We start from the raw sequence: 16,729 nt of genomic DNA, 5'->3' as shown, positions 1-16,729 counted from the left end.
TTAGGGTTTTTTCTTCTCGTCCAAAAGTTCCTGTCTCCCCCTAGAGTCAGGCACACGCCTCCCAAGCCAGACCACGTGTGGCAGGTACAACGTTTTTTGGCTCTTCCCCTCCCCCCGTTCCGTTCTTCTTTCCTCTCCGCCTTAGGTGGCAGGAAAATCCTTTACCTCGGACCAATCCCACTGATACCAAGCCGCGCGCGCGCGCGCGCGCCAACTCGAGCTCCTTCTCTCTACGTCATTGGCCACCTCCACCTATGCACAGTGACAGGCAGCTTCGCGGACCTATTGCGGGAGGAGGCGGAGACCGGTCTGCCCTCCCAGAGCTGCTTTGTTAGGGGCTTCCTCGCTGTTCCCCAGCCGCCGCGCCTCCGCTGCCTTCCCCTGCTCTCTCCAGGCCGCGCCGCCGGAGCCTAGTGGGAAGGCAATTCCGGCGTGCGTGGTGGGAGAACCTCTCCGGCCGCGCGCCGCGGGCGGGAATACAGCCCGGGTACCCAGCGTGCGCCTGTTGTCACTCTCCAGCCCAACTCCGAACGCCCCGCTCCTGTGTCCGCCGTCTCTGATTGGCTGTCCGGAGGCGGAGCGATTGTCAGCCGGCCCAATCGGAACTCGGTTTCCCACGGGCTTCCACGGACCCGCCCCCGAGGCGGCTGGCGGAGGCACCCTGACAGCTCCCATTGGCAGACGGCTAAGGGGCCGAAGCGAGGCCGGGCAGAGCAGCGCCGCCGCCGTCGGGCGCGCAGCTCTGCAGCGCCGCGAACGCCTCTGTGTCCGCAGCCCCCGGAGCCCCGCGGCCCCGCATTGTCCCTAGCCCCCTGGCGGAGATCCGGGACGAACGTCGCGGGTGAGTACCGCGAGCCTGGGGAGCGCCGGCCGGCTGGCTAGAGCCGCCCCGAGGGACGGCGGTGAGGACTCCCGGTGCCTCTCTGCCCGTGACGGGCACGTCCTGACCCCAGTCTCCGGCACATTGGGGCTCCCGGCGGGTCCTAGCTCCCCCCGATTGAGCTTTACTCGTATTGTTTTCGCGTTCCCACACGGGAGGTGGGGAGCTAGCGAGGGGAGGCAGGGGAGACTCCTTCGCTCGAGGGAGCAGTCAGGAGGGAGACGAGCCAGTGGCGCCCAGGTGAGGTGCCTGGCGCCGAATGGAAGTGACAGTGTCCAGGCGTTGGCATTCGGTCTTCCCGGCAGCAGGAGGTCAGCGTTGACCTGCGGCGGCGGCGGCACTTTGTATTTGTCGGCTGATTTTTATCAACTTCGGAGAGGGCGTGCGTGTGCTTGCGTGTGTCTCTGTGTGTGTCTCCGTCCCTGACTTGGGCACCTCCAGGCCTGGTTTTCGGCGACGCTTGACTGGGCGGTCACCTTGGCTATCCGTGCCACGCTCGGGACCCGACTCACGGGGCGGAGAGCCTGGGGGTTGGCACACAGGGCCGGGGACCCGCCGCAGACCTGGGAGGGACATTTAAAGCGGTCTCCTGCGCGGGGCGCAGACAATGACTCGTCCGGGCGCGGGATCCTGGGGGCTGTGCGTCGGGTCCCCGCGCCGGATCGCGGTCCCTGCCTAGCTCTCTTGCAGGCTCGGCCGCTCGGATGCTGCTGCGGCCGCGCCGCTCAGCTCATCGCCCAGCTGAGGACCTGCGTGGGGCCGCTTTTGGTTACAGACCTCGCCATTGGGCGAGAGCTGCGTGCTGCTGCGCTCCCCCCCGGCTGCAGCCGCGAGCCCCCCTCCGAGCTTGGGAGAAGTTGGTGCATGCTGTCAGGTGACGCCCCCTCCCCGGCCCTCCTGGCGAGATGCTGCGGGGAATAGACGCCCAGACGGCGCCTTCGTGCCCAGTCCCCGCTGCGCACGGCGCTCCCAGGCTCCCTACACCCAGAGGCCCTCTCGCATTGGCGGCCGTCGGGGCGCTGACTGAGCCACGCTCACCTCCCTTCCAGTGGCATCCTTTGGGTTCGTCCCCGAGCCAGTCCAGGTGGATTCCGAGTCTGCCTTTTCCTGCGTGTTGGCAAGTCTTGAAGGACGCGCGCGAGCCCTTGGGGACGCTGGCCAATCCGTGCCCGTTTCAGTGGTACCCACGCAGCCCCGCGGAGCAGCTGTGGGGCATTCTTCAGTCAGAGCGGATCGGGTTACCCACGCGTGCTGACTTGGCGTCCACTTTGTTTGAGCTGTAACAGAAGTGGAGAGCCTGGGCGCTGAGGTCAAAAACCCGGCTTCCAGTGCCTACTCAGCGTCACTCACGAGCTGGGTGATCTGTTCCAGACCGAGCTACTTAATCGCCCTGCGTCTCAGTTTCCGGGTCTGTAGAGTGGGCATGATGAGTATCCCCATTTGTGGGAGTGGGAGTGGGCGTTAAACGACAATATAAATCAACTGGCGCAGTGACTGCTACGTACGAAACACTGGAATAATGTTTCCCTGTTAGAGGGAATCTATTGCAGAGGATGGCCCCGCGTCTCTTCCCCTTTCTGCAGTTTTCCGTTCTCCCAACTCCTATTTTATTTTAAAAAGCATGAAGGATTGCTGTTTTCAGCTTCAAACAGGGCGTGTTGTACTTGCTCTTAGGTTTCACTCTACTTATCTAATCGCTTACAGCTCCTTTCTTTTGTATTTGAATTTCCATTAGGTTTTAGTTTCTTCTTCCTTCCTTCTTTCTTAAGGCTCTGCTGAGACCCAGGCCTGGGTTTGGAGGAGGAAACCTAGTCCAGGTGGGAAGTGGTTGCGCTGAACCAATGGCCGCTGTGCAAAGTGAATAATACCCGGATGGAGGGAGGTTTGAACAAAGAGATACCTGGAGGCCGGGAGGGAGTACTTCCTGGTAGAAGTGAAATTTGAGCTGTGTCTTGTAGCAGAAGTTTGGTAAATCGCTGGTTTCTAGAATATGCTCTTCTGTACCCCACCGTAAAAAGCTCCGCCAGGGAGGTTGTCTAGGAGCGGTGAACACCGAAGTTCCTAGGTAATTATCTTTGAATAGAAGAGAAATATACCTCAGGCGGAGGTTGTCGTCTAACTAGGGAAAGTAGGAGAATTGATTTCACTGAATACCTTCAAAATGCTGTCAATGTGTTTTGACTTGTTTTTCCTTTGCCCCATCAGCACTGCTGATTTCCTTCAGGCAAAGAGAGAAGCCAGTTTCAGACAGGAAAAACGAAAACAAGAAAAGCCCCTCCATAACCTATAATCAGATGAATAAATAGTTTGAAAAAGACCATCTCAGGCTTGGCTACAGAATAAGATATTGAAAAAAATGCTTCCTGTTCCAACACCCTTTTGTCTGTTGGAGCAAATTATTGAGTTGGGTCCAGTAACACCTCACTGAACGTAGATCCCAGGGGCCTTTACTGACCAAAACAAGCAAGAAAACAAAAACAAAAGTAGGCGAGGGACTTGCAGTTTGTCCAGTGGGAGAGAAGCCCACAGGGAATGTTCCCCATGCCCTCTGCTCCCCTGGGCCTGCCTCAGTCACCCCAAGTGGAGGCTGCCTCATACGAGCTACCGGGTCAGTAGCATTATTGCTAGATGCCAGTGGAGAAATGTGACAACCTATTTATTTAAAATCCCAGTCGCAGAGATGATTCTGATCCTTCCTGCACTTGTTCTGGGAATTCTCTGGCCCTTAGGGATGCTTGAAGGCAGCTTTGCCCCCTGCTGCTGCCTGGGGATCAAATCAGTTGGGGGCCTGGACTTAAAAGGGAGCATGTGGTCAGGAAATCTCATTAGCGGACAATTTAACTGCACTCTAGTGCGCATCCAAAGAGCTAGGACAAAGACTTCCTCTCCTTTCCCCCTGCGGTTGTCTCTCCCAGCTCCCCACTCCTCTCCTCCCCGTCTAAGACCAGAAAGAAGACTTGGTGCTGGCCTGTCTCCCCCATGCTCCGCACCAAATTCCTGGAGTTCTGGCGAGCGGGTCGGTACCCCGGGCATTCTGGAACACCTGGGCAGGAATTTCTCCCCAAAGCTTTGCAGAGGGCCTGCTAGGTGCGCGTGGTAACACCTCTCCTTTCCTTTCCGCGATGCGAGGAGGTTACTTACTGCCCGAAGGAGACGCGTATTGTGAGACAGCACTTTAATAGATGCGAAGTTCAAGCCTGTGCTTTCCCAAATGAGGAATGCAGGTAAGAGCGTGGGAATCACGTCCAAGCCTTGCCTAGAAGCCAGTGATGGCAGGGAGCTTCTGCCTGAGAGTACAGGTGGCTTGAGGGTGAGAAGGCAGAGAGAGAATTTGGTTCCTGTGGGCAGTGTACAGAGGGTCCTGTGGAATTCCTGAATCCCTAGGTGCAGGCTTGTGGATGAGAAAGAGCCTTATTTTCACTGTGTCCAGTCATTTGGACTCCTGTATCTAAAACAGTGTTTCACTGGGGATGTGTGTGTGTGTATACATATATGCATATATACATATTCATTTTCCTTTATAAATTAAGCAGATGGGTAGAGTGTATGCTTCCATTGTCCCCCTTCTTCCCCCCCCCCCCCCTCACTATGGGACCAGAAGAAACAGATTTGCAAGGCCCCCAGCCAAATTCTTCTGTTTTTCACAATTCTAAACTTCGGGTCATTTCATCTCTAAATATTTAGTTTTATATAATAATTCCTATGTTTAAAAAAAACTATCGTCATTGTAGGCCACATCACTTATTTAAATTTCTTTTTTTTAATTAAATAAAGGAGGCACTCAAAAAATAAAGCAATACTCAGCCAGGAACAGAGTTTTTGGAAAATAAAACAATGCTCTAGTGTAAAAGGTACAGAATATTAATAGTTAGGTGGGTTTTCCCCTTCCATTCCCTTCTCCCACCCTCCACACCCCTCTAGCTTGAGACTTTCACTGTTTCTGTGGTCTCCAGGGACCTCATTAAGACATTCATAAAGGCCTAGACCGTGGATATGGAGCGATTCCTCCTGGACTCGTGTGAGATTCTTCTAGAAGACCTTGGAGCTCTTGCTAGGTGGAGAGAGATTCTTCCCTCGTTGGGCCGAGGCTGAGCTCAGAGCCTTGCATTTGGCTGCAAGTGGGGTGTCAGTTCACTGAAATAACAAAAAAAAAAAAACCACCTGGCACAACATAAGAGCCAATCAATTGTGTGCATCCAAAGGATGCTGAACGGAGAGTGATGATTCAGTGAGGAGCCATGTGGGAGGGAAGGTGCTTTCAGTTGAGCGCATCCTCAGTTTCCCAATGGGCCAAGGCCCTTTGAGCCTTGGTGCTGTCGCAGAGTTTCTTTCCATAAAGAGAGACTTGGATGTAGCATTTTGGAGCCAAGCAAGAAAATAGTGCGTGTGTTCTGGCTCGGGCCACTTTGAATTCATGAAGGAGGAGAAATGAAAGGGAGGAGGAAAGTGTCTTTGGTTAAAAAACAAAACAAAACATACCCCCTGTATTATTTAATTCCAGCTTCTACAGAAGGATTTTATTAAAGACCAAAGGATGAGTATATAGGTGAGCATACAGGTGTGTGAGGAGTTACGTGATTGGGAGACAGTGGACCTGGGACCAAGCTTGGCTTGGGATGGGCGGGCAGTGGATGGGGGATGAGGCGAAGGAGATTCAGTTGCTTGTCCTTAAAAACCCCAAACACAGTTCTCTGTGGCCGTGGAGGAGACAGGATACCCTGCCTTCGCAGTGGCTGCTCTTCTGCCTGCCTAACCGCCCTCCTCCTGGGCCAGGACATGCTCACCTCGTCAACACAGATCCATTCTAGTTCCTGCTCCTGGCTTCCTCTGCCCTCTGCGGAGGGGATAATGAGCCCTGGAAAGTCACCGGGTCAACTCTGGGGGAGGGGAGGTCAGGGGGAGTCCTGGGTTTGGGAGTCCTCCCTGTGGAGCTGTCAGGACCACGGAAATGGAGTGGATGGGGTTTTCCACCCAATGCTTGCTTTTCAGAAGGGAAGGTGGGCCTCAGGTCTGCAGGTTGAATCTGAGGGGCCCTCAGGAGGGGGTCTGCTTTGCCTCCCCTTTCCCCCAGCCACGTTGGTGGCCCCCTGGGTCTTTGCGGGAGAGATTCCAGCCCAAAGCCTGACCATCCCAGGGTTTCTCAGATCCTGGGGACAAGATCTCTTATGACCCAACCGCATTTCCTGCGCAGGGCAGGGAGCGCTTGGCCGCATTCTGGGCAAAAGAAGATTTTGAGCAGGAATATCTAGGAGAGTCAGGAACTCATTAGCTCGTTCCCACTTGATTTGGGGGCAGTGTTTTAGAGGTTCAGAACTGTGGTTTATTCTCGCCATGACGTTCAGATGTGCATTTTGGTTTTTCTGGACTTAACAGGAGCCTGACCCAACTACTGAGCTAATGTGTTAGTTTTGGTCTCTTTTGCAAAATGTTCTTTTTTTTTTTTTTTTTTTTTTTTGGCTGCTCGGCGTGGCTAGTGGGATCTTAGTTCCCTGACCAGGGATTGAACCCGGGCCCTCGGCAGTGAAAGTGTGGAGTCCTAACCCCCGGGCCACCAATTCCCCAAAATGTGCACCTTGATCTCCTCACACACACAAGGATATCCATGGAGAGTGGGAACGTGGGGGCAAGTTCTTTATCGTGCTGTAGCCCCTGGGTTCTGATAACCATGGAGTCCCTTTCATGCCTGTAAGGCCCCTAGATCTCTGGGGTACCCGGAGAGTACAGGAGTGGGCGGAATAAAAACAAATGGGGACAGAACATGGTTTTTCACGACAAGCTCATCTATTCTATTAGTTTGTTAATACCATGTGGAATCATTACTTTGCACATCGTTTTCAGAAACAAATCAAACTTGGCATTACGAATTATATTAGTCATGAAGCCAGGCAACAGGCATGAAGCTGGTCACTCCTGGTCATGCCTGTTGCCTGGCTTCATGACTAATTCTACCATCTGACATTCTCAAAAGTGCCCCAGTTTGGCTGCCTGGAATCTTGAGTTCCAAGTGTCAGAATTGTAACCCTGATTATGTTTAAGTAACTGTGTAGTATACTTTCCCAGTTGGGAAATCCTGCTGTGTCCTGAGAATGCCCTATGTGCTTTCTTTCATTGAAAAAGTCTTTGGATCCAAAAGTTGTTAGGAGTTTTGAATATTCTTGCCATGGTGAAGCTTTGACCTTATGACGCTTCTTAACTGCCACAGAGAGGGTAGGGGCTCTGTACGAGTTTCTTGTTCTCTTAAGGATCTAACATACATTTCCAGACTGCCTAACTAGGGATGCAGTCCTTGGCTATGACACTTGAGTCAATTTTGCTGTAATATATTGAAATCACAGTTTCACTCAGTGATGATGATCCACTTCAGTATTTTTCCTGACGTCAAGTATATTCTTACTTCACGTGGATTCTTCAACTCAAGTAATGCCAAGTTTGATTTGTTTCTGGAAACGATGTGCAAAGTAATGATTCCACGTGGTATTAACAAACTAATAGAATAGATGAGCTTGTCATGAAAAACATGTTCTGTCCCCATTTTGTTTTATTCCGCGCACTCCTGTACTGTCCAGAAATAATCACTTTTGTTCATTTTTGTTTTTAGTTCTACAGGTTGTCTTTATATCACTAAATAATCTGTTTATGCCACTTTTATTTACTGACTTCCTGTTATGATGAATAATTTAGCTTACTTATTGCTTCTTATTTTCTTTATTCTCCAGATTTTTGATGATTATATTTATAGTTCAATCTTTGTTACTTATATGGACTAATTTAGTTCCATCAACCAATGACAGGGACTCTTACCTCCTTCCCCTTTGTAAAATGAGAATATCAGTATCCTGACCTATCTTTCCTCTCCCCTTCCCTTCCTGTTATACCTACAGCTTCTGTCAGATGTCAGGGTTGGTGCGATTGTGTTCTATAAGCACGATAAGCACGACGAAGTCTTCTGTGCCTTGTCTATTTTTTGTTTTGATAATGGCTTTATTAAGATATGATTTACATACTATGCAATTCAGTTCTTTAAAGTGTACAATTCAGTGGGTTTTGGTATATTTACAGAGTTTAGCAGCCATCACTGTAATCAATTTTAGAACATTTTCATCAACTTCGAAAGAAACCCACATCCGTTATCACTTGCTTCCCTTCCGTACCCATCCCGCCAGCCTCCAGTAACCACTAATCTATTTTCCGTCTCTGTAGATTTGCCTACTCTGGACATTACATATAAATGGAATCATATAATATGTGGTCTTTTGTGACTATCTTCTATCAGCATAATGTTTTCAAGGGTCTTCCATGTTGTGGCATGTCAGTACTTCATTACTTTTTATTGATGAACAATATTTCATTGTATGGATATACCACATTTTATTTATATTCATTCATCCGTTGATGGGCATTTGGGTTATTTCCACCTGTTGACTATTGTGAATAGTTGCTGCTGTAAACATTAGTATACAAATATTTGTTTGAATACTTGTTTTAAATTCTTTTTGGTATATACCTAGGTGTGGAATTGCTGGGTCATATGGTAATTCTGTTTAAACTTCTGAGGAACTGCTAGATTGTTTTCCAAAGTGACTGTACCATCTTACATTTCCACTAGCAGTGAATGAAGATTCCAATTTCTCCATATCCTTGCATTTATTATTACCTGTTTTTTTGTTTGTAGTCATCCTAGTGGGTGATAGGAGCTATCTCCTTTTGGTTTTGATTTGCATTTCCCTGGTACATAATAATGTTGAGCATCTTTTCATGTGCTCATTGGCTAATTGTATATTTTCTTTGGAGAAATGTCTGTTCAGACCCTTTGTTCATTTTAAAATTTGGTTTCTGTCTCTATTAAATTGTGAGGATTCTTTGCGTATTCTAGATATAAGTTCCTTGTCAGATATATGATTTGCAAACATTTTCTTCATTCTGTAGATTATCATTTCATTTTCTGATGGCATCCTTTACATACTGTTTGCTTTTGAAAAGCTGAAGATCAGTAAAGATGTTTGCTTAGTTATAACTGTCAATAACTGTCAACTTTGCACTCCATAGCCCAGGCTATACTAGTTCATATTTTCTATAGTTATACTGACATGACTTAAGTTATAGATTGAGAAAAGAAGCACTGGAGACATTATATTTTAAATCTCTGATTTCACATTAGAAAAAAAAAGAGCAATACTTTGTTTACTTTAAAAACTGTGAATGACTGAGTAATTTATTTACCAAAGCTGCGGAAGGGTATATTTCCAAGGTAACTTGAAAGGGAGCTGTCTTTGGGTATCAGCTTTTGGGTGATGAATTTTTTTTGTTGGTTGAAATATTTTTTATTGTGTTATGTTAGGACAGGGGTTCTTAACTGGGGCCAGTTTTGCTCACCAGGCAACATTTGGAAATGTCTGGAGATATTTTTGATTGTTCTACTGGAGAAGTACCTAGCATCTGCCTAGAAGCAAGGAGATACCTGGCATCTAGCTGGTACAGGCCAGGTATGTTGCTAACATCCCGCAATGCATGGGGCAGTCCCCCAGGCGAAGAATTATCTGGTCCATAGTCAGTGGTGCTGAGGTTGGGAAACCCTGCATTCAAAAGACACAAATACTGTTAGAGATCCGCCTATTTAAGTTTCTTTACATAGGAAAGGAACTTATGTTTTGTAGATATTTGGAAGCTAGCTATCTTGAGGCATCAGGTTATTTTGGTTATTTTAAACACTTTGGTTATTATTTTAGCTGGAATTAAATTAATAAAGTGTCTTTCTTTTTTCAGACAGAGTTCTAAAAAATTGGATAATAATTTCAGGCATTTTGGGCTTCTCAGTGCTTGACTAAGTTCAGCTATTTAAAGGCTTCCGGATGTTGCTAATAACTGTTCCTTGAATTCTGCTCTGGTCCCTGTTATGGGAGGGAAAAATATTTGCAGGCTGATAATTATAATGTTCCTCTTCTTAAGCAGTTTGTGGAGCATGAAAAATATTTTTAGAAAAAATGTTTCAAGTGCAGCGCAAGATCTGCTGTGAGGTTTTAGAAAAAGTCTTATGAATGTTGGAATAATTATCTCACCTTGAAACCTCTGATTAGAAATTACTTCAATTCTACAGTCATGCCACTGGAACTTTAACATTTCATTGTCATTTAAAAAATTAAAGCCTCATAACTATGGTTTTCACTTAACCTAAACAGTTTAACAATCTAGTTGTTTTAAAATTGATTGAGAAAATGAATCCTGTGGTTTTTTCCCTTATTTTTTCCTTACCTTCCCTGACAGTTAATTGCTTTAATTTGGGGATCGAATGCCTTGAATGCCTGCAGCTTTGGTCCAGTGACTGCGCACCAGTTGTATCAAAGCATTTAAATTACCTTAAAGACAAAGGTTTGTGGGAGCCTGTGGCATGATTTCAGCTCAGTTCAAGTAAGAGAACCCAAATGACCTTCTCTTTCTTGGAGGAAATAGGGTCAAAAGCAGATGGACTTTTTTGGTAGGTGTTGCAGATTAGTTGAGGACCTCGGAGTCTTTAGAGGTCCAGGGAACGGCCTGTTCTTTAAACCAGGACTAGTTAATGTAGCTTATTTGAGTGAGAAGGGCTAAAATTATTCCTCACAGATAGCCTCTGAATTTTAATTGCAGTAATTTGTGTCTTTTTAGCCCGTGAGGCAGCAGTTCTGAATCCCATCTAAGTTAGGAAAAGTGAATTTATAGGCCTGCTGGCAACTAGCAATTGGCCGTGTATAACGTCTGGACTTTATTACAGCATATGGACCCAGCTCCTCCAACATTCTGGGGCCCAGCCACAGCTAAGACAGCCAAGGGTTATACGCTCAGGTCTATACATACAGCTCTTTGGGGAGACTGTTACCAAGGGCATAAGGTATGGTCTTGGTTGCTGTGTTACGGTTGCTAGAAAACCATAATTTGGGAAAAAAAGGAAAAACCCTTAAATATTAAGGTTTCCATCATGGAAAAGTTATTTGGTGGAATTCTGAAATGGACAGCTTAATTAGGACATGAGTCAAGTTTGATAGTTTAATACCCTGGGTATTACAGCTAACTTAAGGATGCTGTGAGAGTCATGTTTTTGAATTTCCTCCTTTAGTTTGAATAAAATCTCCCTGACCTCTAGCAGTGTTAAAATGGTTAATGGCCTTTGATTACCTGGGCTCACCCTTCTCCATTTTTCTCAGACGTTCTGTGGGTTTTTTCCTTACACTTTCTTTGTCTGTCTGGATGATTCTTCCCAAATATCTCATCTTCAAAGTTTTTTTTTTCTTTAGTTATAAAGTATTTCTCTTAAATACATCAGATACAAATAGTAAATATAGCCAAATAGCAACAACGAATGTCTTTTAGTGTTGAAGGTAAGTGCAAATCTTATTTTCTTAGGCATAATTTTCTCTAACTGAAAGACTACAATCAGTAGGGGTTACTAGTATAATCAGAAAAATTGCATTAGTTAAATACACATTCATCTTTGGGTAGGTGGCAAGTAGTAGAAACTTAATCTCCCAATTTTTTTTTTTTTGTAATCCATTTACACATGGGGATTAATAGCGAAGTGTCTTCTCAAAAGTTAGGATTTCGGGAAGAATAAAGACTGTGGATTCCAGCCCTGGAAAGAACAAGATGAGAAGCCCATGGGGGCAGCCAAGAATCCCAGTGATTAAATATCAATGGAAGGATTAGCCCCATTGTTGACTGATCCTATCAGGATAGGATTGAACCCAGACCCTCAGTCATCAGAAAGTTGTTGACCTTCGAGCGTTGACTGCATCCCTTTCTTTATACTCCTTTCCCCTTAGACAGTAGTCTTACATCCACAGTTCCAATCACAGTTGTGCCTCATGACCTCAGTTTTTCTCTAGGATTGCTTCCTTGTTCATGAACTAGCCCATCTTCTCTGAAGGTCCTAAAGCACTGATGATTTTCAAGTCAAGCTTAATTCATGCTTGTGCTGGGGCTTCTAGTAAAAGGTGCCTCAAACTGGATGACCTAAGACAATAGACATGTATTCTCTCATAGTGCTGGATGTTCAAAATCAAGATGTTGGCAAGGCCATGTTCTCTCCAAAGGTTCCAGGGTAGAATCTTTTCTTGCCTTTTTCAGCTTCTGCTGGCCGTTGGCATTCCTGGGCTTGTGACATCACTCCAATCTCAGCCTCCTTCTTCACATGGCCATCTTCTCTTGTGGCTGTGTGTCTGTTTCTAAATCTCTTCCTCTCTCTTATTAAGATACCAATTATTGGATGTAGGGCCCATCCTAATCCTATATGACCTCATCTTAACTTGACTATGTCTGCAAAGATCCAATTTCCAAATAAGGTCGTAGTCATAGTTACTACAGGTTAGGGCTTAAACATATCTTTTTGGCGGACACAGTTTAACCCACAAGTATGTCCAACCACTCCATTAGACTGCCTGTTAAAATCACTTAAGAACGTGTCATATGGGTGTGTACTTACTGCTGAGAAATGTGACTTTCCTAAAGCTTAGCTCTGATATGTCACCATGTGTTTTAAGCTTTCAAAGACTCTATCTAGTCCTTTGGTCCCAGCCCTGCTTTCCCATTTTATCTCTCAAGACTCCTTTCTCAAATACTTAGAGCCAGTGAAACAGGAGTCCCGTTTGCCCTGGGATATATCCTATTCTCATTTTTTTGCATGCGTTGTGTCTAGATCTGGACTGCTCCCATTTTTGCTTGCCCTTCTTCCAGGTCTGGTTGAAATCAGCCATCCTTATGCAGTTTCCTTGATGTTCTAGTGTTTAATGGCTCTTTTATTTTATTTATTTATTTATTTATTTATTTTTGGCTGTGCCACACGGCTTGCAGGATCTTAATTCCCTGACCAGGGATCGAACTCGAGTCCCTGCAGTGAAAGTGCTGAGTCCTAACCAACCACTGGACCATCAGGGAATTCCCTAATGGCTCTTTTAGGTGTGTTGTCATAGTCTGTCTGTGTCTCTGTGAACACTTTTCCTAGGCTGCACTTTTTTTTCTCCTGGGAAGTCTTCTCAAAAGTTTGTCATTTGGATTTCACAATCACTTCAAGAAAGGTCCTACTAAGCGCACTCTGTGGTCAAGAAAAATCGTGGCTTGGAAGCTTCACGATTAGCCCAAAGAAACCAAGTGGAGAGGCCCAGCTGGAAATCTCACTAAATCTTCAGGCACCAAATGGCAAGTGATTACCGTGGTATTGCGGATTAGAGGTCATCATACACTCGCAATAGACACTGAAGAGAAGCCCCAAAGACAGAACAGTTACCCAGTTTTCCTGGGAAGATTTGTGGATTCTGGGATCCACAGAGGGGACATGAGAATGGGGTTGACCCTAGACTGCAGACCTTTTGAGGGCAGGGTCTCAGCCAAATTGATCTTGGTTTTGCCCGTGACGCCCCTGTGGAGGAATTCGATACAGGTTAGCACACACTTGCCCCCAACTTAAAACATCAGCAGTCAGGATATATGCATGGTGCTCTGGTCTTTGCCAAGACGGTGGGCTCTGCAAGGTGGCAGCTAAGGGATGAGAAGCCTAAGGTGGTAAAGGCTGTACTCAGGAGAGACTAGGGACAGGCATATTCCCTAAGGACCCACTGGCAAGGACCCACTGGCAAGAAGGTGTCTTAGTTGCTGGTGAGCAGTCTTCAGCCAGGATGAAGCTGATGCTATAGCAAGAGTGAAAACTAGGCAGCATGCATTCTGAGGGGGAAGATGGGTGGGTGGGTGTCTTAGTTCGAGTTGCTGTAATGAAACAGCACAGGCTGGGTGAATTAAACAGCAGACATTTACTTCTCACAGTTCTGGAGGCTGGAAGTCCTGAGATCGGGGTACCTGAACGGTCAGGTTCTTGGTGAGAGCCCTCTTCCTGGTTGTGGCTTCACATGGCCTTTCCTTGTTGCATGCACACACACAGAATTCTTCTCTTATCTTCTTTTTATAAGGACGTTATATTTCATCATGGGGGCTCCACCATCTTGACCTGATCTAAATCTGATTACCTCCCCCAATTGCCCCCTCATCACATTGGGGATTAGGGCTTCACCTTTTAATTTTTTGAGGATACAAATATTCAGTCCACAGCGGTGAGCAAGCAGCCAGGCACACAATTTGGAACCAGCAGATAAACAGGAACCAGAAAACAAAGAAAAAGTCCGAGAGCATTGCACCAATATGTCTTTAATTCTGAGGTGAGCTATTCCACACCTGGACTCTGTTAAGGGTCATGGGGGCTCGGGGCTAAGCAGCCCAGGACCTAGCCTGCAGGTGGATGGGGGAGGAATTTATACCTGGATACTGAAATTCTCTGTGCAGAAAATAATGGAAGAGCCTGAGGGTGGAAGTGAGGGATGGGGGCTGGTAGAAATAGCAAGAGGTGGAGTCCTGTGCCTGCAGGAGAATGCAATGTGGCTGGGAGGTGAAAGTATCCCACGATATGCAGAGGGACCAGATGGTAAAAAGGGGATCTTCATGGAGGGTGGTCCCCTGATGGATGACTTGTAGCATGTGGAGGGTGCAGTGTTGAGAGCAGAGCATTAATTGCATGTGACCACAGAGGGAGGGATGAAGGCCACTGGCTCTAGAGAAAGTGAAATCTCAAATTGCTGGTTGAAATCAGATAAGGGTTCAGGCCTCTGCTTTGGCATTGCCAAACTATTTGCTAGTCGGGGGCAGCAGGAGCTTCTAAAGGAACTTTGTGCTGCACAGATCAGCTTACTCTTTAAAATGTATTTTTATTTGCTGTATGTTTGTTGTAAGAACAATCAAGTACATTTAAAAGGAGCCATTCTCCAACATTGCTGCTATGGGAACACATTGTTGCTTTTGGTTTTTCTCTGTTCTTTCTTATCTATTCCTGCCCTTTTTACATATTTGTAACTCTTGCATAGATACAGCTTTGTATTTTGTTTCTTTTCATGGGACGTTGCATCATCAACTCCTATAAAGTAGCCACGTGGACAAATGTAAAAAGAACTGTGCTTACACGCAGGTACAAACTCCTAGTGGGGATAAACCGATGATGACATTTGTTGCTGGAAGTTCTGTTGAGTTGAAAGAATTGGCAAAATGTCTGGACCATTAAGAAAATGGATTTTGTGATTAGTTTTAAAACTAGGCCAAACAACAAGGTCCTACTGTATAGCACAGGGAACTGTACACAATATCCTGTGATAAACCATAATGGAAAAGAATATGAAGAAGAATATATAAGAGAGTTACTTTGCTGTACAGTAGAAATTAAACACAACATTGTAAATCAACTATACTTCAATAAAATTAAAAAAAAACTAATGGGAAAAATCAAGACTTCAGAAAAAAGAACAATAATTACAATTCATTGAATCATATCAGATATGTAAAATTTCATAATAATGTAAAACATAACAAGCCTCACTGGTTGCCACTGAAGTTTACTAGGGCATCAGTATATCTGCAGATTGATAAATAAAAAGAAAGAAATCAGCAAAAAACAAACAAAAAAACAAAACCAACAACCACAACAACAAAACTAGGCAAACCAACTAGTTTTTCTGCAAATCAGATTTGTAAAGTAACATATAACCCTTGGGTTAGTCTTTATTTTTGACATAGCATCCCTTCCTTAAATGCCTTCTGTAGTTTCAGGTCAGTAGGGAGACCACATAATAATTGTATGGTATCTGTTTCAAGACATTTTCTTTTGATTTTTATAAAGTAAGTTGATATTAAACTTTTATCCTTGGTGTCAGTCTATTTATGTCTTGTAAAAATAAAATACAGTGTGTGTGTGTGTGAATAAAAAAAAAAAAAAAAAAAAAAAAAAAAAAAAAAAAAAAAAAAAAAACTTTTATCAATTAAGAAAATATAAAAGTAGCCAGGTTATGTCCATACTTGTTGTTTATGATGGTCACGTGTTCCAGTGAGCTGGTCACTTACATAACCATCCTCCTGTAATCGAATATTTGTTGTGTTTCTTTTTTTAATCACTATCTTAAGATTCCTTTGAAGTTCTTGATGTATACTTTGCTTTTTTCCTTTTTTTTTTAAACTTGTTTTTCTCAGGCTAAATTCTCAGGATGTGGTATTTGTATTAAATATGATATTTAAAAAATGGCTCTTGATTTGAATTACCAAACTGAAACTGTGCACCTCAGATTGGGACTTGAACCCACGTGCTGGGACTCAAACCCAGCCTAAACCCAGATTGGGGCTTGAACCCACGCAGCCAGGACTCGAACCCGGCCAAAACTCAGACTGGGACTCAAACCCACGTGGCCGGGATTCAAACCCGGCCAAAACCCTGATTGGCACTTGAACCCACATGGCCGGGACTCGAACCCACGTGACTGGGACTCGAACCCGGCCAAAACCCATGGTCTTCCAACTGAGATCACACACCTGGTTTCAGGACTTAATGAAGCTCAGGTTCTTGATGTCTCATCACAGAAAGAATTCAGTGAGAGACAAAGTGATGGGTAAGAAGTGGATTTATTTAGAGAGAAACACACTCCGCAGACAGAATGTGGGCCATCTCAGAAGGTGAGAAAGGCACCAGGGTATGGGGTTGTCAGTTTTTATAGGGGTGGGTAATTTCATAGGCTAATGAGTGGGAGGAGTATTCCAGCTATTTCAGGAAGGGGCGGGGATTTCCAGGAATTGGGCCACCGCCCACTTTTTGATCCTTATGGTTGTCCTTGGAACTGTCATGGCACCTGTGGGTGTGTCATTTAGCTTGCTAATGTGTTACAGTGAGCATATACTGAGGCTCAAGGTCTAGTGGAAGTCAACTTGTCTGCCATCTTGGACCCATTTGGTTCTAATCAGTTTATGTCATGTCCTCGGGCTATGTCATTCTTTCAGAGGTTGTGCCCTGCCCCCTTCCCTCCT

At 45.6% G+C, this 16,729-nt stretch overlaps 1 protein-coding gene across 1 annotated transcript in view; it reads left to right on the top strand.

Moving 5' to 3' along the window:
- Positions 1–682: 682 nt before the first annotated feature.
- TIAM1 (TIAM Rac1 associated GEF 1) overlaps positions 683–16,729 on the top strand; it is a 391,451-nt gene continuing 375,404 nt past the window's right edge. The window contains exon 1 of the mRNA XM_036850153.1: positions 683–841. The gene's annotated coding sequence lies outside the window, so the exon portion shown is untranslated. The remainder of the gene's footprint in view (positions 842–16,729) is intronic.

This window comes from Balaenoptera musculus, chromosome 4, assembly GCF_009873245.2.
Source record: "Balaenoptera musculus isolate JJ_BM4_2016_0621 chromosome 4, mBalMus1.pri.v3, whole genome shotgun sequence".
Lineage (NCBI taxonomy): Eukaryota > Metazoa > Chordata > Mammalia > Artiodactyla > Balaenopteridae > Balaenoptera > Balaenoptera musculus.
The sequence above is the reverse complement of the archived record's forward strand: the minus strand, read 5'-3'. Positions and strand labels throughout refer to the sequence as shown.